Here is a 27,396-nt window from a genome sequence, read left to right as displayed (position 1 = left end):
CCAAACTCCACTAAATATGATGCTGAAAAGGCAATAAAGAACATCAGGACCTTTTTCCGCAATGCAGGATAGCATTTAGAGATTTTGTTCTGCAACTAGAAGAAATCTCAGCTTCAGCTCAAAGGTCATATTGTAGCGCAATCAGTTCTAACTCCATCCTTTCTGTCAGTTCCTCATTCTCAGTGTTTAGGAATGGATTTAATACCCAGTCTGAAGTTTTGAGCAAGATAAGATCCTGAAACCTTTCTGACATGTTGTTCTGCAGCTCACCCAGGTGGGCCCAGAATAATTGAAGATCAACATCTGGTATTTTTTCTTTCTCTTCCAACTCAGAGATGCTTGGAAATTGAAAAAGGTTATGGTGGCTAATGTTACACTTAAATGTGGTTAACTTGGACAGAAATGTGGAGACAATTGATTTGACTTTGATAAGATTTTCTTAATTTTGCAATTGAAGATTGATTTCATTAAACTTTGCAAATAATTGGCAAATAATCAATGTCATTCTTAATATTCTTGAGTTGATTACTGAATGCAAGCAAGCAAATGTCAAGGTTGTATTGTTTATATATTCTATGATTATCAATGTACTTGAATTTTGAATGAAGCATTCGAGTCTTCAAAGAATTTTTTCAGTTTCTAAATGTGTATTGAAGTGTCTCAGGTAGTTTCCTTTTGACAGCCACCTGACTTCTGTGTACAACAGCCAAGCGTTCAAACTGTTCATTGTTCTCCATACAAAGTAATTGATAATGAGAGTAGAGGACTTGATTTTATTTACTGCTGTGATAATGGTATTTAATCATCTTTTTCTAGGCCCGGAAATAATGTGATTTCATCAGCCCAGATTTCTCATGATATGCCAGATACAGAAGTGTCTCATTGCTTTTCAACAATTAAAACACACTTCATTGAATTGAATTGACTTTATTTCTTACATCTTTCACATACATGAGGAGTAAAAATCTTTACGTTGTCTCCATCTAAATGTGCAATCATAGTAATTTATAACAAATAAAACAGTCAATGTAACATAGAAATACACTCATCAGCGTAAGTTAATCAGTCTGATGGCCTGGTGGAAGAAGCTGTCCCAGAGCCTGTTGCTCCTGGCTTTTATTCTGCAGTACCATTTCCAGGATAGTAGCAGCTGGAATAGTTTGTGGTTGGGGTGTCTCGGGTCCCCAGTGATCCTTCAGGCCCTTTTCTCACACCTGTCTTTGTAAATGTTGTGAATCATTGGAAGTTCGCAACTACAGATGCGCTGGGCTGTCCACACCACCCTCTGCAGAATCCTGTGATTAAGGGAGGTACAGTTCCCATACCAAGCAGTGATGCAGCCAGTCAGGATGCTCTCAATTGTACCCCTGTAGAAAGTTCTTAGGATTTGGGAGCCCATACTAAACTTCCTCAACCGTCTAAGGTAAAAGAGGTGCTGTTGTGCCTTTTTCACCACACAGCTGGTGTGTACAGACCACATGAGGTCCTCGGTGATGTGAATGCTGAGGAACTTAAAGCTGTTTACCCTCTCAATCCCAGATCCATTGATGTCAATAGGGGTTAGCCCATCTCCATTCCTTCTGTAATCCACAACCAGCTCCTTTGTTTTTGCGACATTGAGGGAGAGGTTTTTTTTTTGACACCACTGTGTCAGAGAGGTGACTTCTTCCCTGTAGGCCACCTCGTTATTGTTCAAGATTAGGCCAATCAATGTAGTGTCGTCAGCAAATTTAATTAGCAGATTAGAGCTATGGGTGGCGATACAGTCATGGGTATATAGGGTGTAAAGAAGGGATCTTAGTACACGGCCCTGAGGGTCTCCTGTGTTGAGAGTCAGAGGGGTTGAGCTGAGGGAGCCCACTCTTACCACCTGCCAGCGATCTGGAAGTCCAGGGTCCAGCTGCACGAGGCCGAGATCTCTGAGCTTCCTGTCGAGCCTGGATGGTGTTGTGGTGTTGAATGCTGAACTGCAGTCCAAGAACAGCATTACACTGGGAGAGGGAGAGATTAAAAATGTCTGTAAACACACCTGCCAGTTGTGCTGCACTCATACTGGGATGCTGTCCGGTCCCACAGCCTTGCGACTGTCCACTCATTGGAAACACCTCTGTACTTCAGCTTCATAGATGACCAGGTTGCAGGTTGTAGTGGCGGCTTTCCTCGGAGGCTCAGAGTTAGCGTAAAAGCGATTGAGCTCATCTGGGAGAGAGGCTGCAATGTTGGCAGTACTACAGCATTTGGCTTTGAAGTCTGGGATGGTATGCCACCCTCGCCACAAGCCACATGTGCTATTCGTTGTGAATCTTGACTCAATCTTGTCCTTTTATTGTTGTTTCGCAGCCTTGATAGCTTTGCGCTGATCATAGCTGCTTTTCTTGAGCTCCTGCTGATTGCCAGCAATGTAAGCTCTATGTTGTGCAGTAAGTGCTGCTCGCACGGAACTATTGATCCAGGGTTTCTGGTTCAGGAAGACTTCAAGTAAAATTTAAGAGAACGGTGGATTAGCAAGAGGTGAGGTGATTACTCAATCATTGTAATTAGTTATGAGACACTGAGAATCAAATGTTTATAATAAGTAATTCATTTCTTAAATTAAGGCTGTAATCCTTCAGCTGCTCCCCCCTTGCTACCAAGAGCCCTGCCCCACCACCCCCTTTATTTTCATTGCCACTTTAGAATCTCCCACTGCTCCCAGGGGGTGATACTGGCAACTTCAGGAATCACTGATTTAGAGGTAGTATAAGATGCATTCAATAGCTAAGAGTCATTCCTTTTTAGAATTTGCTACAGTTTATCTCAAACTTATTAGTAAATAGTCTGATAACAAGAGCATTGCTGGGAGAATTCCTCAGTTGCGCAGGTTTAACTGTTAGCTACTTCATCAACAACCTTTCCTCCATCATAACAACATCAGAAATGGTTCTGTTTGCTGATTGTTGCAGTGTTCATCTCCAGTTGTAAATCCTTGAATAATAAAACAGTTTGTGTACATTTGCTGCAAGATCTGGGCAATATCTTCAGTTAATGTCAGGCAATGACAATCTTTAAGAAATGAGTGCTCGATCAGCTCCTCACGACATTCAATATGATCACAATTACTAGTCTCCTTAACATAATCAAGAGCACAAGAAGATTCTTAAAATTATTAAACTAAGATTAAATAATGAAGTGTCTACATTTATAAGTGACTGATTTGTTTGTAAATCTTTACCAGAGCACCTTACACACACTGTCAATTTCAAAGGAGACTACAGTATTGCATCTTCAAATCATCCTATAAAATAATCATTTGACAAGCATTGAATGCAGCCCTGGGTAGGTTTTCAAGCTTCTCACATGGTGCACATGGCATGCAGTAAAACCCACTTTCAGGATTGGTCAGATTCCCAATTTGATTAACTACATAAATCTGTGGCTCCTCGAGCAAATCACAATCTCTGACAACTGCCAATGGTTGTACCAGCAAGTCCACAGCAAATCAATCTGCTTGATTTAGATCTTGACCATGAGCTTAATGGTGCAGTTGAGGGCAAACCCCACCACTACACAACAACGCCTCATTAATGTGTTCTTGGGTAGCCAGTTAGACAGACTGACTGGCAAGCAGTCTGGAATACTGGAAACAATAAGTTGCAGCTATGCATCTTTAACTATAACTGAGGGATGAAATGTTGAAGGAGATTACCAACAGAAAATAACAGCTTTGGTGGCATCTGGGATGATAGGAAAAATGCAATGATGGTGAAGAGAACTACCAAGGAAAACATAGAAACAGAAACAGAAAACCTACAACACAATATAGGCCCTTTGGCTCACAATGCTGTGCTGAACCTGTACTTACTCTAGAAATTACCTAGGGTTACCCATGGCCCTCTATTTTTCTAAGCTCCTGTACCTATCCAGGAGTCTATTAAAAGACCCTATTATATCCGCCTCCACCACTGTCGCCAGCAGCTCATTCCATGCACTCACCACTCTCCGCGTAAGAAAAAAAACTTGCCCTGGACATCTCCTCTATACCTACTTGTAGAAGTCCAATGACCTTCTCTAATTGGTAGCTCCAGCCAAGAATTTCCTACAAAACTTTCAAAATGACACTGGACATTAAATTGGACTTCCAGTAAGCTTGGGAGCCTAACTTTATTCATACTATTTAGACACTGGTACTTCCCCTGTAAAAATAGCACTGGCTTTTTAAGCAATTGATTTTGCTGATTTAACTTTCTATTCAACAGCCGTGGGAATGTACAGGTTTGTCCTAGTTTAATGGGTTTTACTAAAAGTCATTCAAATCAATTATTTCCCATTTGAAACATAAATTTTCCTCAACTGTATACATGTTCAAAATTACAGCTCCTTACTTTAAATATTCTATTTGCTCTAACCATGCATGCTTGCTTCTAGTTACAAGTACAGTTTTCGGAAGAATAGTTTCTGCCTTTCTTGTGTGTAGATTTCTGTGGGCTGAGCATGCATGTAAGTTTGACAAGTGAGCAATCTGCTCATCAAGCTTTGTATTCTAGATTTTCCAATGGCTGTTATTTTTTGATGGTACTGATTTAAAGTAAGTGAAATGGCGCCAGTTGGAGTATCTGGATTTAAATGTTAAAGATTGTTTACCACCAACTAAAGCAGTCTGTTCAAATTCTTACCTCAATCAACATGACACTTTGACTTCCTTTAATGACAAGGCATCAGTGAATGTGTTTCAATTATGTCTGACATGCAAATCAGAGGATTTGCTGAATTCTCTCCTTTTCTTGGACCCCCTATTGGGTTGCACTTTCATTGTTCTTGACACAAACTCCCTCCATTCTGTAAAATTGTTTGATTGAAGTTACTTATAGCTGAGGTTCACCTTATTCATATCAACTGTGCTGGGATTAGTAGTTATTGAATGGTCTTAATAATTGAAACTCCTTTTTTGACAAATTGTTTTATACCCTAGTCCAGTGGTCCCCAACCTCCGGGCCGCGAAAGATGTGCTGGGTGCGTTCCGGCTACCGCTGCACCCCTGCATGAACCTCCAATTACTGCCACAGCTATCTTGGCACTGAAATCATGATTCCCCCGATCTAGTTGTCAGCGTGAATGAGTATTGCAAGTAATAGTAATTGTAATACATTGGGAATGATCATGTTTCAAACTAGTTTTATTACAATAAACTAAAATATATTAAAATAATTTGGAAATGTGTTACGTAATCTGCTACTTATGAATTTGTATGTAGAACAACATATTGATGCTGCCCTGACTTTAAGAATGAGATCTCTGGCAGATTTTATTTTCACCTACTCTTGTTTTCAAATCAAGTAATTTTTAAGCATGATGAGGCACTTTGTTATATTGTTCTTAAAACAATATACGTACTTCTTTGCTTCCTCCTCATATAAATAGTTTTGTTGATTTTAGTGACAAGTCAATGACCACATTTAAGTATTAGCTGTAGATGATGCCTTCTCTACCGCCAGGTAGGGAAGCACCAGTGCAATGTCAGCAATCTAGTAACCAACCTTTTATTTTCTAACTGGTCACAGTTTTTCTACCAAATGCACTGGAAAAGGAAGTAGGTGAAGTAAGGTACTTCTGGAATTTGGCCAGGGTCTGAGCATTTGAAATCTGAATCATTATTATTGTTTTAAAGAGGCTGCAAGCTGCTGATGTAATCTGACTCACAAAATTCTTTTTCCATTGACAACTCAACACTCAAATGTTGCCCTGCATATATTTGCAGGGCAGGTGCGCACACAGATGCAAATACACACTCTTTAATGTGAATGGTACTACACTCAAGTACAATATGCATATATTTGGGGGGTAATTACAATAACAGTGAGTTGAATCCATGTATTTAATTTAATAATTCTAGCCTGTAATGTTCATTATCACAGGATTACTTTGCAAGCCATATCTTAAGGATTTTTTTATTGGTCCAATGCCTTTTGATTTTCTGAAATGGCTTGCTGTGTTAACTGCTTTTGTTAGTGACTGCCATTTTCATTAGTGAGCCAAAGTAAAGTAGCATTTTTTTAGGTAGCATTAGATCATGCTTCTTATATTATTTCACTGAAGACAATGTGACCTTGGCTTTTACATTTTGACTGAATTCCGAAGGTGGGAATTGCTTGCTTAGTTTCTGGTTGTCTTTCCAAGTTTCTGGTCTTACCCAGCTGACAAATGCCCAATTCTGTTCAGTCGGTACACATGACTGAGCATTTTGTTATTGCCGTATGTACAGAGATGCAATGAAAAAGCTTTGATTTGCATGCCATCCAGGTATGGCATTGAAGTAACAGAGAAAGGACAGTGCAAGTAGACAAATAAAGTGCAAAGGCATAACATGATAGATCAGGAGATCAAGAATTCGTCTTTTAGCATATGAGAGGCTCATTCAAGAGTCTAATCATAGTGGGATAGAAGTTGTTCTCCAGTCTGATAGTGCGTGCTCTCAAGCTTTTGAATTTTCTACCCAATGGGAGAGGGGAGAAGAGGAAATGACTAGGGTGTGAGGGACTCATGATTAAGTTAGCTGCTTTCCCAAGTGTAGACTGAGGGGAGGCTGGTTTGTGTGATGGACTAAGTTATGTTCACAACGCTTTGTAATTTCTTACAGTCTTGTACAGAGCAACTGCCGTACCAAGCTATAATGCTTTTGGATAGCAGGCATTGTATAGTGCATCTATAAAAATTTGTAGCAGTCATCGCAGGGAGTTGTGGTCTGAATTTGCTGGCTGCTGAAAGGGTTCATGGATCTTCTGCCACCTGGGAACTCCTTTTGCAGCTTTATTTCTGACTTTCTAACTGATGGGGTCACAAAGAGTTAACGGGAGTGAAACCCAGAGGTTGACCTGTGCTTTATAAAACAGATCAGTCACTGCGCAATCTTTTAAGTAGCTCCACTTTGGTTAATTGTAAATCATGTCAAATTTGTGTAATGTACCAGAAAAGAATATGTAATTTATGTTGATAGAGAGGTTTGTAAGTTATGGCACAGTTCTACAAAGTTCCATGTAGGTCATATCTAGATTACTGGTTTAGCTGATAATTCTCATTGGCTATTTTTCAAGCTTTTATATTTCTTCATGTTCTCAGTTAATTTCTGTGTTACCATGTCTTAGGCTGATAATGAAAATGGGAGTCACTGACAAAAGCAGCTTTTGTTGCTTTTGATGAATGGATGATGAATTACAGGAACTACTGCAGCTGTGAAAATGCTTCTGAGTTCATACATTTACATCTAAGAATAAAGGAAACAGTTTCAAAGTTTGGTTTAGATGATGCTTGGAAATTAACTGATAATATTCCTATGCTTGTCCTGCCTTTGTTTATTTTTTTGGTGGTAAAAGTTGTGGGTCTGGGAGATGATGCCAAAGAACTCTTGATCCGATATTATAGGTACTGTATTACTGCTGCTGTGCTATTTTGATGGAATAAATGTGTAGTGTGGAGAATTGGTGCCAGGCAGCAAATTGTTTTGTCTTGAATAGTGTTGGCTTTATTGAATAATTGTAATATATTCTTCCCACTGAGTTGTTGCTTGTAACAATGGGACCCTGATGGAAGTTATATACAGGCCTCCAAACAGTAGCCAGGATGTGGAGGGAGAGTTCAAGTTACAATGGAAAATAGAAAAGGCATGTGAAAAGGGCAATGTTATGATGGTCATGGGGGATTTCAACATGCAGGTAGATTGGGAAAATCAGTGACGTAGCGGCCTCTACGGGGCCAATCCACTGTTTTTTCTTAAGTGTCTTTTTTATGATCGTGAGACATTGCTGGGCATTAAGAACTTCGAGTACTCAGGTGTACCACTTCAGGGAGATGCTCTTTAGTGAAGAAGCTGCACTTGGTGCGGACCGTGTTGCTGCCTGCTACAGAGGCACGTTGGAGTCAGTGAGTGAAGGCAGTGCACAGTCTAATAGCGAGTGGTTGTCCAAGTTGTTTTCTAATCGCAACACCCTGTTGTTGGACATTGGTAATGTGGAATGCTGCAAGTCCGGTTTACTGGTTTATTTGCAGGACCAACAGCAGGGAGCAGCATGACCACCGTTATACCACAGACTAGGCCTCATGTGGTGATGTCTTCTGTTGCAGCTGCGCAGGAGAGGTAATGCTGAGGTGCTGTGGCACAGCGCCCATGCTGGCATCGATGCTCTTCCCCAGTGTTCACTCAGCGGAAGAAAAGTTGAACTGTGTTTGTCTGCAGACTGCTGAGGGCTTGTCGCTGACAACATCCATGGACTCAGGGATTTGGGCTATATTGTACTTTTTTGAGTGACTGTATGTTTACTGCTATTTTATATGTGCCTTGTGCTGTGTTTTGCATCTTGGCCATGGAGAAATGCTCTTTCATTGGGCTGTATTCATGGGTGTTTGGGTATGGCTGAATGACAATTAAACTTGAACTTGATGCTGAATCCTAAGAGACGGAATTTGTAGAAAGCCCATGAGATGGCTTTTTAGAGCAACTTGTGGTCAAGCCCACTAGGGAAAAGGCAAATCTGGATTGAATTTTGTGTAATGAACCAGATTTGATACAAACCCTCTGTAGACAGTGATCATAATATGATAGATTTCACCCTGCAGTAGAGAGGAAAAAGCTAAAATTGGATGTATCAGAGGAATGGAAACTACAAAGGCATGAGAGAGGAGCTGGCCAGAATTGGTTGGTAGGGGACTAGCTGAGATGGTAGAGTAGTAATGGCTGGAGTTTCTGGGAGTAATTCAGAAGACAGGATTGATTCACCCCTCAGAAGAAGAAGAAGCATTCTAAAGAGATGTTTAAGCAATGGTTGCTGACAAAGTCAGCATAAAAGCAAAAGAGAGAGTATACAATATAGTAAAAATTAGTGATATACCAGAGCATTGGGAAGTTTTTAAAAACCAATGGTAGGCAATTAAAACAATAAGGAGAAGGAAGATGAAATATGAAGGTAAGCTAGCCAATAATATGAAAAGAAGAGAATACCAAAAGGTTTGTCAGACATACTGTATAAAGAGTGAAAGAGAGGCGAAAGTGGATATTGGATCACTGGAAAATGATGTTGGAGAGGTAGTAATGGGGGACAAAGAAACGGTGGACAAAATGAATAAATATTTTGTGTCATTCATCACTGGAAGATACCAGCAGCATGGCAGAAGTTCGAGAATGTTGGGGAAAGGATGAATGCAGTTGCTATAACTAGGGAGAAGATACTTGGGAAGCTGAAAGGTAAGTCACCTGGACCAGATGGACTGCACCCCAGGGTTCCGAAAGAGCTGGCTGAAGAGATTGTGGAAGTATGGATAGAGAGCTTTCAAGAATCTCTAGATCTGGAATAGTTCCAGAGAAATGAAAAGTTGCAAATGTCACTCCATTCTTTTTAAGAAATTTTGAACCAGTTAGCCTGACTTCAGTAGTTGGGAAGATGCTGAAGACATTATTAAGGATGAGGTTTCAGGGTACTTGGAGGTACCTGAAACAGGCTGAAGTCAGCATGCTTTCTCGAAGGGGAAATCTTGCCTGACAAATCTGTTGGAATTCTTTGCAGAAATAACAGACAAAGGAGATCAATGGATGTAATTTATTTGGATTTTCAGAAGGTGTTTGACAAGGTGCCGCACACGAGACTGGTAAACAAGATAAGAGCTTATGATAATACAGGAAAGATACCATCATGGACTGAAGATTGTCCAACTGGAATAGAGGGGACCTTTTCTGGTTGGCTGCCAGTCACTAGTGATGTTCATCAGGGGTCTGTGTTGGGTCAGCTGCCTTTCACATTACAGTGGATTCCGGTTAATTGGGATACATTGGGATCAGTATATTTTGGCCCAATTAACTGGCTGCTCCAATTATCCAAAGTTTCATGGAAATAGTTAAGAAGGTATTAAAACAGACAAACTACCATTTTACTGAGTAATAAATTATGTATGTAAATGAAATTTAAAATAGATATTTTAGATATGCCCCTTCATCAGAATAAATGAGATGGAAATAGAGGGATTTGTAGAGTGTAGTGAAAGCCTTACAGGAGGCTGGGTTGGAAGCGTATAATAGATAACTGTAGGAATCTGTGAGCTTCAAATAGATGTTTGTGTTTTGCCTATCCATCGATATGCCCACAGTGAGATCCACAAAAGAAAGGGAAGAGATAGAAATGCTTTGTGTGAATGTAAGGCCATGTGAAAATTGGAAGCAAGAGTGACACCTTTTGAAATCTTTGACTGCAGGAAGCAGCACCAATGCAATTGTTGATGTCCTGGAAAGTTGAATAAAGACTGCCCACAGCTATACCATTGATATGGAAAAAACAAATGGAATTAAAGTTGTTCAGTGTAACAATGGGTTCAGCCAGGTGAATGGATATGTTGGTGGAGGTAAACTGTTAGACGACATTGTGCAAAGAAGTAGTAAAGGTCCTCAATTTGTTCAGGTGTTGGATAGAGGTGTAGAATGATAGTACATTTGTGATGAAGAAGGAATAGTTGGGAGCAAAAGATTAGAAACTATTGGAGTGGTGGTAAGCATTGAAAGTGTTCTGAATGTAAATGAAAGGAATTAAATCAATGTAGAAAAGTTGGGATTAAAGCAGTAAGAAATGGGTTTGGCTAGGCAAGAGCAAGCTAAAGCAAATCTTTCTATCTGACTGTTCTGCTTGTTGGTGTTGGGCAAAAGGTAGAAGCAGGCAACATATGGCTGTGGCACTATGAGATTGGAAGCTGTGGAGGTAAGATCCTGCAAGGAAGTAAGGTCCAGAACAGGGTGGGAGACAATGGCAGCATCATGGTCCAGAGTAAGGTTTTTTTGCAAGTTGATATTTATCCTCATCAGAGACAATATGCCACCGTTGTTTACAGGACAAAGTCAGGATGGCCTCTCAGTGAGTGAATTGCTACAAGAAGGGGGTAGGTTCCAGTGAGAGAAGGAAAAATCAAGGCATTCAATATTGTTATAGCTGGAGGTGGTAATGGGGGAAGCTCCCACTACCTATTAAATGCTCCCAATGACATGCACCTGAAATAGCCTTTGACAACTAAGTTCAGACCCTGGCCTTCATGTGTGACTTAGCTACTAAGCTCAGCAGCACTGTTTCTATTGACAGAAGAAGGGGCAAAGGCGGGTTACTGGCACCTTAAAACCAGTTGCTTAATTCAGATGGGGCTCATCAGTTGTGGTTGGTAGCTCATCTGGGAGAAGGAAAACTCTGATCTCAAACCTCCGCTGCCTTGTAGCCATACCCACTAATGGGGACAGCTTCAGGAGTAAACCCTGAGGGAAAAATCCGGAGCTGGAGTCCCTAAGGTAGTCTTGCATTGAGCTCAATGTTGACTGGCAGCTCCTGCGACACTGCTAGTACCAAACTACATCAGTCTCTGCTGTTCCTTTGGGCTCATTAGGTGTGTGGAGAAGGGGAGTGTGCTACATGGGCAACAGCTTGCTCCCCTTATCGTACTGTCCAGACTTGCTCATCTAGTCAGCTAGGATGAAATATCCACGGTCAACTCTGACCGACGGAGGACACAGACTCAGACTCGGAATTATCAACAAACATTTCCTGAGAGGGTAGTGGCCAGAGAGAAGGTTTCAGGTGGATTGGAATTCTGAAGACAGTAGGAAGAGGTTACAGTATTAGATGAAGATACTTGGCCTGAGAAATGGGTGTTAAGATGGTGGTTATTTCACACATTCAGCTTCTGAATCTTTTAGATTTTCACTTGCTTTTCACTTTCCTTTTCTCTATCTTCAGGGCTAAAGCTTCTTGAATCTTAAATTTACAAAACTGCTTTTGTGAAAGGTCCATATTTTCCATGAACAATATGCTCAAATTGTTTCAAGTACCACAGGGAATACTATGTAGCTTGGCAATATTTTGAAAAGGTCAAGAAGCAACAGTAAGTCATGTAATCTGTTGAAGTTTTATTTTTATCAGTCATTCTGGCTTCATAAAATTCATATGTCCTTTGCAAAGTGTAATTTTATATCAAATAACAAGCCTACTGTTTGTAGGGAATAGCTTAATAAAGGCTTCATTATTCACCCTGCAGTCTATAATGCCAGAATTTTAGTGCAGAAATTTATAGTTAAGTTTTTGCAAAGTTTGGGCTTGCCTATCAAGGCAGATTTTTGTAAAGAAGTGTGATTAAAAAAAAGAAACCACGTTTTAGCAAGCTGAAAAAGGTAACATTTTTGTTATTTTTCTATATTATTGGATTGACCTTTAGTCTTGTGTTATTCAACAAAATTAATCATTTATTTGAAGTCATTGGGAATTCTTTGAAGTTTTCTCAGTCTTGTTTAGTCATCATTTTAGAGTTCATTGCATCAGAAAAATGTTCACAGAGTACTGAGGTTAATTTTTCCACATGATTAAGACATTTTATACGTTTTAATTAACTGCTTCATATTTCATATGATATTTGGAGGATTAGCAAGGTATTCAAGCAGGATAGTCTACTAATATATAATTTCTTGATCTCTTGCAGGAGAACCATGACATTTAGTTTGTTCATATTATTCTGCAAGAATTTATTAATTGTTCCTATTAGGAAAATCTAGTCTATACCATTTCAAACATTACGACAGGGACCTTGGACATAAGTAGCTTCCACAAATATTAGTGTGCAATTAAGCATAATGTAAATAAAAAAAAAGCCCATGTCATTGGAGACGAGATTCTGCAGATGCTGGAAGTCTTGTCCAATGCACGCAAATGCTGCAGGAACTCAGCAGGTCAGGCAGCATCTATGGTGAGGAGAAATGGACAGTTGACGCTTTAGGTTGAGATTCTTCATCAGGACTATCATTGAAGCTTATAAATGTGAAAGGCCACAGGCATTTGGGCCATAATCAGATAAGCTGGGAATGATGTGGATGAGAAGTGGAGGTCATGTGTTGTAGACAGTTAGTAAAAGATAAGGAATAAATCTGTGAGAGCTGAGTCTGTGAAATAACTAATCACTGTATGGTTAGGTAATGCTAGAGCTAGTTGTGTGTTACAGTTGTGCCTTTTAAAATAACTTGTTAAAAAAGGAACTAATGCGATGATGCAGTGTACTGACTGTTAGTGAGAGTGTGTTTTAAATTGATACTCTTTTTAGTTAGGTAAACATTAATTATTTAACAATACAGCAAGATAACCAAAGAATTTCCTAATTTAACTCATTAAATTCCCCCTACAAAAGTCATTAGTTTTGATAGGCAAGCCCAACTTCCTCGTAACTGAACTATAAACTTCTGCATTAAAATTCAGATATCCCCTATCTCAAGAAATAAGCAGGAAGACAAATTGGAGCTGTTTTGCTGACTGTAGTTTCAAGCATTCAGGCTTCAAAATGCCTGAAGTGGCTGGGAGTGAAAATGAAATGATTTCACTATTTCAACATGTTAGAAACTACAAAGAATTTAAAGGTATCGATAATCATCCTGAATGTTACAGTGAAATTGAATATTTGGAGGATGTAGTCGTCAGTAGAGTCTTATTAAGGCAGTTCATTATCTGCACTAGGTGTCTACTGATTTTGTTCATGTACAGTCAATCAAAAGAAGGTGCAGCGTATACTCGATGAATTCTTCCGTTGGTAACAATTAGGAACCAGAGTTTTATAGTACTGAAGTAGTATTAGTAATGTTCTAATTTGTTCTATATTTTACTTAAATACATAATTTGTTTCTCAGTGAAATGGTAGTTTGTCTTTTTTATACATTTTTAACTACAGTGAATTCCAGTTAATTAGGACACATTGGGACTATTGCATTTTGGCCCAATTAAACAACTGTCCCAATTAACTGAAGTTTCATGGATATTAAAGCTAAAATGCTGTGTTTAAAAAAAGACAAACTGAGTAACAAATTATTTATATAAATGAAATACTGATTATATTAGAACACTACTAATAGTACTACAATACTATAAAACTGTGTATTACTTCCTAATAGTTATTGATGGAGGAATTCATCCAGTGTATGTAATGAACAGAATCAATGCATTCACATAGTGCAGATAGAGGTTCAGTGGTTCATTTTATTATCAAAGTATTCAATTTGAAATTCTTCTTCTCCAGGTAGCTATGAAACCAAGAAAGAAAAGAAGGCAGCACAATCATCAATCCCCAAAATCCCCCCCTCCCTGCAGAAAACAATGTACAAAAATGGAACAGGCTCATCAACTCCCAAATCCCTCCTGCACAAAAAAAAACAAACGAAACAAAACAGGCACCTCAATCTCCAAATCCCTCCTCCTGCACAAAAAAACAAAGCAGAACAGGTACATCAACCTTGAAATGCCTCTCCCTGCACAATAAAACAAGAAAAATAGAGTAAAAAAAACACATAATATATAATAGAAAGCAAGACTGGGAAAAAAGTATATAGTCCAAGTCCACTTCCAAAACACAGAAAACTTCGGGAACATTCTCTGGGCCCAGTGGCAGGCAGACCTTTCCCACTCTGTAGCAGAGCCATCAAAAGACAGGCAGCTGGCACTCGCCCTCCGCACTTGCCTCAATGCTTCGCCATTGTGGCTTTAATCAGCGAACAATGGAAGCTTTAATCAAGAAAATGGAGTTAAGCTATGGCTTGCACCCTGCCCCGCAGGCTTCTCACAACGAGGTTCCCACACGTCTTCTCTGTCTCCTGGAATCCTTTCAGAGACTGCAGAGCTCTGAAGCACCAAAATGATTTCCAAGCTTCCGCCTTTGCCTCAATGTTTCAATCTCCCTCGCCACTTTAATCCACGAACAATTGAAGATTTAATTGGTGAAATGAAGTCGAACATCAGCTCGCAGCCTGCCCACTGTGAGGTTCTTGTACGTTGCCTCTCCCTCCTGGATTCCTCTCAGAGACTGCAGAACACTGGAATACCCAAACGATAATGGACTGCCTTCATACAATGCTATTGACGATTGCATCTTCGATTTCATTGTAACATTCGAGATGATTGCTGATACCTTCAAATTCTTAAAAGTTCTTAACTAGTTGAAGTAATGAAATAGTTTAATTTTCATTCCTGGCTTTTTCTCGCATCTCCAAGCCTGAATGCTTGAAACTGCAGTGAGCAAAGCAATTCTGAATTATCTTATTGCTATTTCTTGACAACTGTCCGTGACAAAAATCAGTTTTTTGAACACAAGCACACACCTGACGCTATTTAAAAATTGTTCACTCTTAACTATGGTGTAGTGTCCAATGGTCACACAAGTGCATTTTGACTGACACCAGTTACAAACTGTTTGGCAACAGTCTCTTGTTGAATTAAGCATTATAGTGTCCCAAATAAACAGAGCGAATCCCGGCAATTTTCTCAGTTAGGTTTTGTTCTTTAAGAGCTGTCCCAAATAATCAGCTAACCTATGGCACAATTAACTGGAATCCACAGCATTTCTATGAAACTTCAGGTAACTGGGACAGCCACTTAATTGGGCCAAAATGTACTGGTCCTGATGTGTCCCAATTAACTTGAGCCCACTGTGTTTATTTTGTAAATTATAGTAATTTTTATGTCTCTGCACTGTACGACAAGTGCAAAACAACACATTTTATGTAATTTAAGTCAGAGATAAGAAACCTGATACAGATATCTGAGTATCAAAGTAACCTGAAGAGTGATGTATTAGTTCAACAGCAAGGGAGTTGACTGGAGACTAGACTCTACATTAACACCCATGTAGGTGGCCACATGCATTGATTCCCTGGGAGTTTAGATTCTTTGACTTTGAAATTGCTGCCCTGAGTGGGCCGTAATAGCTGGTAAATGACCAGCTCAAGAACAAAGATACTAGATAAAACACTATCTGGAAAGTCAAACTGGAAGAGGAATTTCCTGACAAACAACAGAAAATCTGTAGATGCTGGAAATCTGAGCAACACACTCAAAATTTTGGAGGAACTCAGCAGGCCAGGCAGCATCTAGGAAAGGCCATGAAACCAAGAAAGAAAAGAAAGGCAGCATGATTATCAATCCCCAAAATCCCCTCCCCAGCAGAAAAAAAACAAACAAAAACGCAACAGGAGTATCAGCCCCCCCAGTCCCTCCTCCTGTACTCTTTTCTCCAGCATTTTGTGTATTTTGCGAGGAATTTCATGAGTTGGGCTTGTCTTTTAATAACGTCACAGTGAGGAACTTGCAGGACCCTCCTACTGACTCTAACACGTCAGTCATCAGTGAATATGTCCCAACCCTGGAAGCTGCTGTTGAGCCCTAGGAGAGCTTTGTGATCCCAATGGAGAAAAAAATCCCCAGTCTTCATCCAAGAGCGAGATAAACTGATTTCCTGTGTGACTTCAGTGCCAGGTAGAAAATGGCATAATTCTTTGTTAAGGCGTGATTGGTGAAGTGGGAGTAAACGAAACTGACTCTCACAGAGTTCTCCTCCTGACAATGCTTGCAGCACAATCTCATAATAACATCCTTTTCCCCCCACACAATTGAGCTCATGACAATGCTCATTTCAAGTATTGGTATAAATTAGATTATGTTATTGTCCCAGCAAGCTACCCTGGATTCATGTTATTTGTATCTGTAAGGATGTTGCTTTCATTTTATATTGTTTTTCTTATTACTATATATTGTAATGCATGACATTGAATCTTGAAATACTAAAAAGATGGTACCTTTTAGAATAGTGTAATGGATTCGGTAGTTAATCTGTGATCCTTCTGCTTTTGGATTTCGTATGAGGCAGTACCTGTTGAAATTAATTTCAGGATGCTTGTGAGGCCAGAACTAGGAAGATTATACAGTTTAATATGTGGCTAAGGATCTGGTGTAGGAGGGAAGGCATAAGATTTTGGATCATTGGGCTTTCTTCCAGGGAAGGTGAAACCTGCACAGACGGTTTGCACCTGAACTGGAGGGGGACTAATATCCTTGTGGGAAGAACTGTTAATGCTGCACAGCATGGTTTAAGCTAGAATTGTAGGGGGATGGGAGCCAGAGTGCCAGAACAGTTAGTGGTGAGGTTATGGAGGCAAATGTTGGTAAGACTTCAGATAAAGTTAGGAATCAGAGTGTTGAGCACACTGTGACTAGTGTCCTGCGCTGCCTATATTTAAATGCAAAAAAGTATCATAAGAAAGACGAATTAATAGTGCTGAAGATGAGGTAGCTGGTTTACAATCAGATACGACGTGTAGGATGGGTTACATCGTAAAAGGTGGACAAATTCGAAAAGTGTGATTACAGGACTGAAGGTGTTATATCTGAATGCACACAGTACGCAGAAAAAGGTAGATGGACTTGCAGCTCAGTTGCAGATTGGCAGAGATATGATGTTGTAGGCATCACTGAATGTGGCTGAAAGATTATAGCTGGGAGCTTAATATCCAAGGATACACATTGTATCAAAAGGATAGGCAGGAAGGCAGAGGTTGCTCTGTTGGTAAAAAAAATCAAATAACCAGAAAGAGGTGACATATGGTTAGAATGTGTTGAATCATTGTAGATAGAGCTCAGGAACTGCAAGGGTAAAAAGACCCTGATGAGAGTTGTATACAGACCCCCAAACAGTAGAAAGGATGTGGCCCACAAATTACAACAGGAGATAGAAAATATATGCCAAAAGGACAATATTACAATAGTCATAGGGGACTTCAATATGCAGGTAGATTGGGAAAATCAGGTTGGTGCTGGATTACAGAGGAGGAATTTCAAAAGTATCTACAAGATGGCTTTTTAGAGCAGCTGGTGGTTGAGCCCACTGGGGGATCAGCTATTCTGGATTGGATGTTGTGCAATGAACCAGAATTGATTAGAGAGCTAAAGGTAAAAGACCCCATAGGGAAAAGTGATCGTAATATTATTGAATTCACTCTGAAGTTTGAGGAGAAGCTAAAGTCAGATGTATCAGTATTAGCGTGGAGTAAAGGGAATTACAGAGGCATGAGAGAAGAGTTGGCCAGAATTGATTGGAGAAGAACACTGGCAGGGATGACAAGGGTTTTGACAAGGTCCCACACAGGGAATTAGTGTGCAAACTTAAAGCACATGGTATTGGGGGTATGGTATTGATGTGGATAGAGAATTGGTTGGCAGACAGGAAGCAAAGAGTGGGAATAAACGGGACCTTTTCAGAATGGCAGGCAGTGACGAGTGGGGTACCGCAAGGCTCAGTGCTGGGACCCCAGTTGTTTACAATATATATTAATGACTTAGATGAGGGAATTAAATGAAGCATCTCCAAATTTGTGGATGACACGAAGCTGGGCGACAGTGTTAGCTGTGAGGAGGATGCTAAGAGGATGCAGGGTGACTTGGATAGGTTAGGTGAGTGGGCAAATTCATGGCAGATGCAATTTAATGTGGATAAATGTGAGGTTATCCACTTTGGTGGCAAGAACAGGAAAACAGATTATTATCTGAATGGTGGCCGATTAGGAAAAGGGGAGGTGCAATGAGACCTGGGTGTCATTATACACCAGTCATTGAAAGTGGGCATGTAGGTACAGCAGGCGGTGAAAAAGGCGAATGGTATACTGGCATTCATAGCGAGAGGATTCGAGTACAGGAGCAGGGAGGTACTACTGCAGTTGTACAAGGCCTTGGTGAGACCACACCTGGAGTATTGTGTGCAGTTTTGGTCCCCTAATCTGAGGAAAGACATTCTTGCCATAGAGGGAGTACAAAGAAGGTTCACCAGATTGATTCCTGGGATGGCAGGACTTTCATATGATGAGAGACTGGATCGGCTAGGCTTATACTCTCTGGAATTTAGAAGATTGAGGAGGGACCTGATTGAAACGTATAAAATCCTAAAGGGATTGGACAGGCTAGATGCAGGAAGATTGTTCCTGATGTTGGGGAAGTCCAGAACGAGGGGTCACAGTTTGAGGATAAAGGCGAAGCCTTTTAGGACTGAGATAAGGAAAAACTTCTTCACACAGAGAGTGGTGAATCTGTGGAATTCTCTGCCACAGGAAACAGTTAAGGCCAGTTCATTGGCTATATTTAAGAGGGAGTTAGATATGGCCCTTGTGGCTAAAGGGATTGGGGGTATGGAGAGAAGGCAGGTGCAGGGTTCTGAGTTGGATGATCAGCCATGATTGTACTGAATGGTGTTGCAGGCTCGAAGGGCTGAATGGCCTACTCCTGCACCTATTTTCTATGTTTCTATGACAGCAGAGCAGTAATGGCTAGAGTTTCTGGAAGCAAATTCAGCAAGGCTAGAATTTCTGGAAGTATGGGATATATATATATATATATCCCAAAGAGGAAGATGTATCCTAAAGGCAAAATGACACAACTGTGGCTAACAAGAGAAGTGAAAGCCACATCAAAGCCAGAGGGGGCAGGTAACAGAGCAAAAATTAGTGGGAAGTTAGAGGATTCGGAAGCTTTTAAAAACCAACAGAAGGCAACTAAAAAGTCATTAAGGAGGTAAAGATGGAATTTCGAAAGTAAGCTAGCCAGTAATATTAAAGAGAATACTAAAAGTTTGTTCAGATACATAAAGTGTCAAAGAGAGGTGAGAGCGGATATCGGACCACTGGAAAATGATACTGGAGAGGTGGTAATGGGGGACAATGAAATAGTGGGTGAACTGAATAAGTATTTTGCATAATTCTTCACTGTGGAAGACACGATCAGTATGGTGGAAGTTCTAGGTGTCGGGGGCATGAAGTGTGTAAAGTTACCATGGCTAGAGAGAAGGTTCTTGGGAAACTGAAAGATCTGACGGTAGATGTCACCTGACCAGATGACATACACCCCAGAATTCTGAAGGAGAAGGCTAAAGAGTTAATGGAGGCATTAGTAATGATCTTTCAAGAATCACTAGATTTTAGAATGGTTCTGGAAGACTGGAAAATTGCATATGTCACTCCACTCTTCAAGAAGGGTGAGAGGCAGAAGAAAGAAAACTATAGGCCAGTTAGTCTGACATCAGTGTTTGGAGAGATGTTGGAGTCGATTATTACGAAGTGGTCTCAGGGCATTTGGAAGCAGATAAAGTAAGCTGTAGTCAGCATGGTTTCCTCAAGGGAAAATCTTGCCTGACAGAGCTATTGGAATTCTTTGAAGAAGTAGCAAACAGGCTAAACAAAGGAGAATTGGTTGATGTTGTCTATTTGGATTTTCAGAAGGCTTTTGACAAAGTGCCACATATGAGGCTGCTTAACAAGCTATGAGCCCATGGCATTACAGGAAAGATTCTAGCATGGATCAAGCAGTGGCTGATTGGCAGGAGACAAAGAGTGGGAATAAAGGGAGCCTTTTCTGGCTGGCTGCTGGTGACTAGTGGTGGGACCGATTTTTTTTTTACGTTCTATGTCAGTGATTTGGTTGATGGAATTTATGGCATTGTGGCCAAGTTTGCGGATGATACAAAGATAGGTAGAGGGGCAGGTAGTTTTGAGGAAGTAGAGAGGATACAGAAGGATTTAGGCAGATTAAGAGAATAGGCAAAGAAATAGCAGATGGAATACAGTGTTGGGAAGGGTATGGTCATGCACTTAGGTAGAAGAAATGAAAGGGTAGACCATTTTCTAAGTGGAGAGAAAATACAAAAACTGAGGTACAAAGGGACTTGGGAGTTCTTGTGTAGGATTCAGTAAACGGTAATTTGCAGGTTGAGTATGTGGTGAGGAAGGCAAATGTGATTAGCATTCATTTGAAGAGGACTAGAATATAAAAGCAAAGGTGTAATGTCGAAACTTTATAAAGCATGGTGAGGCCTCACTTGGAATATTGTGAGCAGGTTTGCGCCCCTTATCTTTGAAAGAATCTGCTGAAACTGGATAGGGTTCAAAGGAGGCTCAGGAAAATGATTCCAGGATTGAATGGCTTGTCATATGATGAGCATTTTATTACTCTGGGCCTGTATTCTCCAGGATTCAGAAGAATTAAGTTGTAACCTCATTGAAACCTATCGAATTCTGAAAGGCCTTGATAGAATGGATGTGGAGAGGAATCTTCCTATGGTGCGAGAGTCTAAGACCAGAGGACACAGCCTCAGAAAAGAGGACCATCCTTTTAGAACAGAGATAAGGAGGAGAGGAGGAATCTTTTTAGCCAGAGAGTGGAACTTTGTTTGCCTAGAAGATAGCTAAGGCCAAGATCTTCCATTGTCAACTAATGGGCAAAGTTCAATCAAAAAAAAATCAGACTAATAAAAATATTAATTGCCTAAGACATAAAACTGTTGACCCATAGTTTATTTTTTCCTGCTTTCAATTAATAGAGAAGTGATTCATACGTAATGAATATTTTTCGTGTTCCTAAATTCTAAAGTGCATTTACTTACTCTGCACATTTTGATATTGGGAAGGCCTCTGTAACTTGAAGTAGGCTTATCTTTGTCTGGGATCATTCTAGAACTTATTTAAAGTAGGCAGTTTTCTAGTTAGTGATTATTACAAACTAGAATTGCACTTGAGTTTTAGAGTTTACAAATGGACAGTCCTGCTTTATTAATTTGTTGTCAATACTTTTTAATATACTTCAATTTGCACATTTTGTGGTTTGCTTCAAAGAGCGACAGCATGGAAATGGACTCTTCATACCAGTTTATGCCAACCATTGAACTAATCCTCCATAATCCCATTCTTATTTTCCCCATATTCTCATCACCTGTCTCCAGAGTTACTATTCATATCTGAATTAGGAATAATTAATAGTAACCGGTTGACCAATGAATCTGTACATGATAGGGCTGTGGGAGGAAACAAGCACCCATGGAAGCAGAGGGAGAATTTGAACAAAAACAGACAGTAGTGGAAACTTGAGGCATCAGCTCTACTGGCTATAGCAGTTTTGCACCTATGTTTAAAATGACTTAAGCACGACGTACTGTGTATATCCTCAAATAATTATACATTTAGTATCTAGAAATTGGTTGTGTCAGTTTCCTGCTGTATTTGCATATGAATGTAAGAATTCGAAGCAAGGCTTGGCCCCTTGTGCCTGCTGTGCTGTTCAGTAAAAAGTGACACAACTTCTGTCATAGAACATAGAACAGTGCAGCACAGTACAGGCCCTTCAACCCACCAAAGTTGTGTTGATCTTTTAGCCTACTTCAAGCTCAAACTGATGCTTCCCTCCCACATAGCCCTCCATTCTTTCTTTTTCCATGTGCCTTTCAAAGAATCTCTTAAACACCTTTAATATGTTTGCCTCTACTACCACCCCTGGCAGTGCATTCCATGCAACCATAACTCTCTGTTTAAAAAAAAACACCTACCTTTGATTTCCCCTGCCCCTCCCATGCATTCCTTCAATCACTTTAAAATTACACTCTCTTGTATTAGCCGTTTCCATCCTGGAAAATGATGCCGGTAGTCCAGTGTATCTCATTATCTTGTATACCGCTATCAAGTCACCTGTCATCCTCCTTTGCTTCAAGGAGAAAAACTATTGCTCACTTAACCTTTCTTCATAAGACATGCTCTCTAATCTAGGCAGCATCTTGATAAATCTCCTCTGTAGCCTCTCTAAAGCTTCCACATCCTTCCTATAATGAGGTGACCAGACTGAACACAATATTCTAAGTATGGTCTAATCAGAGTTTTATAGAGCTGCAACATTGCCTCGCGGCTCTTGAACAAAATCCCCCAACTAATGAATGCCAACACCACATGCCTTCCTAATACCCTATCAACTTGTCTAACAGCTTTGAGAAATCTATTGAGGGATCTCATGTTCACATATCCCTTGAATATCAATCTCTTTCTTGAATATACTGAGTGACAGAGCCCTCCATCTCCTATGGGTAAAGAATTCCAAAAACACCACTGCTCCTGGGTAAATTTATTATCAGTTTGGGATGCCTGCTGCATTCAACCACATTGATTGGAGAGACAATACTTGTCCTAAGTAAATTACTTCAGTAGAAATTGGTTATGTAGTTCAACTTCTTCCAGTGTTTTATGGTATTTTAATATATATCTCAGAGATGCTTGCTAAACAAAGCTGGAAAGCCAAGCCAGTGATGCATGGTATATCACAAGGAAAATTGGCCTGCAGTATTGGCTTTTGTCTGTAGAAATCAATTAACTTTTCTTGGTTTATGTATGAAAAAATACTTCATTATCCCTTTTCTATCCAGTTATGATCAGATGGGCCATTTTTGTTTGCAAATGACATCTAAGCAAAATGATTTTTTTTGTAATGTTTTGTGTTGGCATTGCTGTGGTTAAAAAAAAGTACATTAAGTAGATAGATAGATATACTTTATTGATCCCGAGGGAAATTGGTTTTCGTTACAGCCGCACCAACCAAGAATAGAACATAAATATAGCAATACAAAAACCGCAAACAATCAGGCAACAAAATGCAAACTATGCCAGATGGAAAATAAGTCCAGGACCAGTCGATTGGCTCAGGGTGTCTGACCCTCCACGGGAGGAGCTGCAAGTTCGATGGCCACAAGCAGGAATGACCTCCTGTGCCGCCCAGTGTTGTATCTCGGTGGAATATGGCTGAAGTCCAACAGTAAAAAGTGCAATATCCGGTCTACAAACATGTTCCTCGATCGTAATATGACCTGGATTGCACCACTTGTTGTTAACCAGAACAGTAAGCACCCAACTCCTTTACGCTTACCGTTCTCAGTGCACTTCCGGTCAGCCCGAACGGTCTGGAAGCCGTCCATGGAAAAGTTTTGATCGGGTATGTCCTCGTGCAGCCCCGTTCCAGTGAAACACATAACACTGCACTCCCGAAATGCTCTCTGACACCTGGCTAGCGCCGTGAACTCGTCCACTTTGTTACCCACCGAACTCTTCTTCTCCATAAGTCTCTGTTGTCTTGACCCGGTCCTCTTTCCTCGACTTTGTGATCCCTCTCTGCATCCTCTGTGTGTTTTCCTCCAGATTTCAGCAGGGGTGTCCACCGCTCTGCTCACTAAACTGGCTGGCATAAGCGCAAGCGGCTGGTCCCTGGAATGAACAATGCGACCACGCTTCTGTCCCGCTAATGAGACGTGTCGGGATGTAACTTATTTCCAGCGCTAAAAACCCAAATAAAACTCTCTCTACCAGCATGTTAGAGAGGGTGCAGCTTTGACGTGTTACCGTGGAAAAAAAATACAAAAAATAACTTAAGTTTAAAAAGTGAGAAGAAAAAAGTAAGAATACTGATCGGAACGGCTATAATAGGCTGCATGCACGACTGGCGCATGCGCACTTATGATGGTTTATTGTCATTATCTTGGTTTATTGGATAAAAAAGGTTGTTAACATTACAGACAGTCAACCTACTTCCGTGGTATTTTTTTATATAGTTTTTTCATCTGCTATATACAGAAGCAGTAAAAGGAAGTCTACCCCTTGTCGATTTTATCGGTATATTGGTTGCATCACAGATTAATGTATGGCATCATAAAGCAAAATGAAACTGTAGTTACCACAAGGATAAATTTGGTTGTAAATTATCATGCGACATTCCTAATAATCCCCTCTAATAAATACTTCTTAGAGGTGACCTCTTAGGAGCAGACTATTTCATCTTTAATTTCAACTACAATCTCATTTTTGCAGAATTATGTTTTTTCTTTGATAGTCCTTTGTAATACCGGAAATAATTCATATAGTTGTAATTAAGTTCCACAATTACAACTACAGTTGCAAGAAAAATTTTGTGAACCCTTTGTGACTACCTGGTTTTCTGCATTAATTGCTCATAAAATGTGGTCTGAACTTCATCTAAGTCACAACAATAGACAAACACAATCTGCCTAAACTAATAACACACAAACAATTGTACGTTTCATGTCTTTATTGAACACATTGTTTAATCATTCAGAGTCCAGGCTGGAAAAAGTATGTGAACCTTTGTATTTAATAACTGGTAAAACCTCCATTAACAGCAATAACCTACACCTAACGTTTCCTGTACCTGCTGATCAGACTTGCACAACGATGAGGAATTTTAGACCATTCTTCTGTACAAAACTGTTTCAGTTCATGGGTAATTCTGGGATACCTTGCATGAACTGCCCTCTTCAGGTCATGGCATAGCACCTCAACTGAGTTGTGATCTGGGCTCTGCCTTGGCCATTACAAAACATGAATTTTCTCCTTTAAACTATTCTGTTGTTGATTTACTTTTGTGTTTCGGAACATTGACTTGTTGCATCATCCAACTTCAGTTAAGCTTCAGGTGACAGACTGCTACCCTGACATCTTCTGTAAAGTGTCTTGATACAATTTTGAATTCATTGTTCCCCCAACAATTGCAAGCTGTCCAGACCCTGAGGCAGCAAAGTAGTCCCAAAGCATGATGCTTCTTGCCACCGTGTTTCACAGTTGGGATGAGGTTTTGCAGTGCCCTTTTTCCTCCAAACATAGCGGTGTGCATTTCTGCCAAAAAGTTCAACTTTTGGCTTATCTGTGGCAGAACATTGTCCCAGAAGCATTGTGGAACATCCTGGTGGTCTTTTGAGATGAGCAGTGGTTTCCTTCGTGGTGTCTCCACGAACACCAGTTTTGTTCAGTGTTTCTCTTATAGTGGACATACGAACAGGGACTTTAGCAAGTTCTGGAGACTTCAGTAAGTTCTGGAGACTTCTGCAGGTCTTTTGCTGTTACCCTTGGGCTCTTTTTCACCTCCTTTAGCATTGCACATTGAGCTCTTTGCAGGACACCCACCCCTAGGAAGAGTAGCAACAGTACTGCATTTCCTCCATTTGTAGACAATTTGTCTTTCTGTAGACTGATGAACATGAAGGTCTTTAAAAATGCTTTTGTAGCCTTTTCCAATTTAATGTATCTCTACAATTCTTCTTCTAAGATCCTCTGAAAACTTTTTGATCGAGGCATGGTGCACATAAACATCTTTCTATTGAAGAGGAGATTATGTCTTTTTTATAGGTTAGGGCACCTCGACAACCCACACCTCCAATCTCATCTCATTGATTGAAACACCTGACTCCAAATAGCTTTTGTAGAAGGCATTACTCTAGAGGTTCACATACTTTTTTGAACCTAGACTCTGATTGTTTAAATGGTGTACTCAGTATTGATGAGAAGTACAACTGTTTGTGTGCAATTAGTTTAGGCAGATTGTGTTTGTCTATTATTGTGACTTAGGTGAAGTTCAGACACATTTTATGAGTAATTAATGCAGAAAACCAGGTAATTGCAAAGGGTTCACAAATTTTTTCTTGCAACTGTATATGAATTATTTCTATATGTAACTGTAGATTAGTTCTCTTGTTACATCTTTAGATCTGATGTCAGCTGATGAATTAACAAAATCTATTAAAGATGAGAACAGTTCCAACTGACATGGGAGGTTGTCGCTAAATGGAGCTTGGTTGAATCTTTGCTGAAGTAGAAGTGATGATGGATAGAACTGTTTAGGATGGAAAGGATTTCATGTGGACCAAAAATCTGAAATCACCTGAAATAGCAATATTGCAGTGGAAAAATCATGGATTAAAGTAAATCGAGTGGGCAAAATGGGAAGAGAGCATTAAAATGAAATATTAGGGGAACAGGAGTTGAAACCTTATTAGGTATAATAGAGCTTCCTATTTGTGTTCTTTGCAGGGGACTTCCAGTAGGTTTGGAAGTACTAAATCTTCAAAAGAGATGAGTTTCTGGGAGGTATTGGCTTAATCTTTTGTATTGCAAACATGGTTCAGGCGTTTGTCAAGAACATGCAGGTATCGTTAAGGTAACACCTGTAGTTTTAATACACTTGAAAAGCCTGGAATTAGAACTGAGGAAGCCAAGAACCACATTTTTAGAGAGAAGCCTATGCATTGAGTTGAAAAATTATAATGATCACTTTCTGAACTTTGAGGAAAAAAGAGAATGATGTGTCACATAGAAGTCCAGAGGTTTGGTGAAGGCAGGAGACTGAAGTATTAAATATGCAGGATTGTGGGATTTCCCCCAAAACCAAAGGGGGAGTAATGGAAATGAAAACAGCAATAGCTGAAAAGCTTAGTATCATATTTACCATGCATTTTGTTGAAATGGGAATCTTGACAGATGAGCTGTTTTTTGTCGCTGATTGAACTTAGAATATTGACCAGTACAGCACAAGAACAATGTTGTGCTAGACTAACTAAATTAGTAATTAGATGTCCCACTAAAGTAGTCCCTTCTGCCTACACAATGTCCATGTTGTTCCCTTTCCTGCACATTTATGCACTTATCTAAGAGCCACTTGAATGCCTCTATCACATTGCTTCCACCAGCACCCAAGGCAGTGCATTCCAGACACCCACCACTCTTCTGTGTAAAACAAACCAACCTCACACATCTCCTTTGAATTTACTCTTTCTCATCTTAAACACTTGCCCTAGAATTAGACATTTCAACCATGGGAAAGCAGTTAATTTTGATCAAAGAAACACCAGAGTAATGCTTTAAAAAGAATATTAGAATAAGAGAAAGGTCCAAGAGGAAGACATATCAAGCAGTAATTCTAAAGCAGAATACTGCAGCTGCAGAAAATGCTCATCCAGTCAGGCAGC

At 40.0% G+C, this 27,396-nt stretch overlaps 1 protein-coding gene across 6 annotated transcripts in view; it reads left to right on the top strand.

Moving 5' to 3' along the window:
- fndc3a (fibronectin type III domain containing 3A) overlaps window positions 1-27,396 on the top strand; it is a 240,054-nt gene that overhangs the window by 10,700 nt on the left and 201,958 nt on the right. The gene's annotated exons all lie outside the window — the stretch shown is intronic.

The sequence above is a fragment of the Mobula birostris genome, chromosome 6, assembly GCF_030028105.1.
Source record: "Mobula birostris isolate sMobBir1 chromosome 6, sMobBir1.hap1, whole genome shotgun sequence".
NCBI lineage: Eukaryota > Metazoa > Chordata > Chondrichthyes > Myliobatiformes > Myliobatidae > Mobula > Mobula birostris.
The sequence above is the reverse complement of the archived record's forward strand: the minus strand, read 5'-3'. Positions and strand labels throughout refer to the sequence as shown.